We start from the raw sequence: 1,473 nt of genomic DNA, 5'->3' as shown, positions 1-1,473 counted from the left end.
ATTCTATTCAATTGCAAATGATCTAGATAAGACTGAGAATAAGATACTGCACGGGACATAGCAGAGTTGGTCAAGTTGAGTGGAGATGAGTTTGCTATTTGGCACAGCTTTTTGCATCAATAAAGCAAGTAAAAGGTGTGAAAGATAAAAAAAAGGGTGAAAGTGTGAAAAGTGAATTGGCCAAATTGAGGTGCATATAAAGTTTTTGCTTTCTTTCAATTCACTAATGGGGCTCATTTGAATCAGGTGAATTGAGTTCTGCTTTTGGAAACTGGGTTAAGAAGGGGTGCACCGGTCCTGGAGGTACTGCAATACCAGGTCAATGCGTGGAGTGGACAGAGCAAGATTTTTTCCATCTCCTTGTTCTAAAAATCCATTTAATATATGGTCCCCAGAGAGGGGACGTATCAGATATTAAACTGATAAGAACAGATTTAATTTTTTTTTTTTTCTGTTTATCAGTAGGACTTCAAAATAACAAAGGTGATCGCCTCCCGTTGCCTGGGAACCGTCCAGGCACAAGAGGGCTATGTGTCACCAGAAGGCGCACACACTTCCTCAAGGCCGGCAGACGTGCAATCCCAGGCACCTTCCAGTACCGACCAAGGTAGCGTCCTCCGAAACTACACTTGATCTTAGCCAAAAGGCCGAGAAGCTATAACCCGAATTGGTTACGGCCTTGAGTGGCACCCTGGCCTATACCGGACACATCTTAGGGAGAGGGAGACAAACCCACGCCTACAGAAGACATTTTGTCACCCAAGCCAACCCTTGAAAAGGCTGTTTTGCAGAGCAAAAACAAGAAGAATGGTGCTTTTTGCAGCCGCCGCCCACTGCAATGAATCTGAATAACTCCTCCTTTTGGACACAAGCACCTCCCCTCCCCCTTGCAGTCTTTCCAATTCATGATACAAAAAGACGGACGGACAGGACAGGACAGGACAGGCTGCCTGACTTTCCGTCACTGCCACCCTTTGCCATCCTTGCCCGTAGAAAGCCCTTTCATCATCCCCAAACCCTAATCTTTTCCCTTCCCTTCCCAGATGCGTCTCACTCCCTTTCATTAGGAAGTGAGCGCAGCCTTTTCTCCGTTCTGCACATGCGCGACGTTAAACACAAATGCGCAGGCGTGCGTTCCATTACCCTCACTGCATTCCACTCCCATACAGGAAGTGGGCGCAGCTATTACTACGGTCGCACATAAAAGAACCCACGGCCACCACTGCACATAGCTGACTCCACCACAGGACACCCACTTCTACACCAACGCAGGTAAGACAGGATCGGCACCTCTATGCTCCCGTTACAATCAGGCTCAGTCACCATGTGATAACGCTCTCAACTCTTTAGTTGCAGGCTCCCCTTGCTTCACCTCCACTGGCTGTGCTGCCATTTCCTCTCCCACCTGGAAGGTATACTTTATTCCACTATTTTCCTGTTTCTCTCTTCCCCCTTTTCCCATAACCTACTTTT

At 47.4% G+C, this 1,473-nt stretch overlaps 1 pseudogene; it reads right to left on the bottom strand.

The window, feature by feature from the left end:
- Positions 1-281: 281 nt before the first annotated feature.
- Positions 282-488, bottom strand: LOC142283003 (U2 spliceosomal RNA; annotated as a pseudogene).
- Between the last annotated feature and the right edge of the window lie 985 nt (positions 489-1,473).

Source organism: Anomaloglossus baeobatrachus, unplaced genomic scaffold, assembly GCF_048569485.1.
Source record: "Anomaloglossus baeobatrachus isolate aAnoBae1 unplaced genomic scaffold, aAnoBae1.hap1 Scaffold_5272, whole genome shotgun sequence".
NCBI lineage: Eukaryota > Metazoa > Chordata > Amphibia > Anura > Aromobatidae > Anomaloglossus > Anomaloglossus baeobatrachus.
This window is presented reverse-complemented; position numbering and strand designations above follow the sequence as displayed.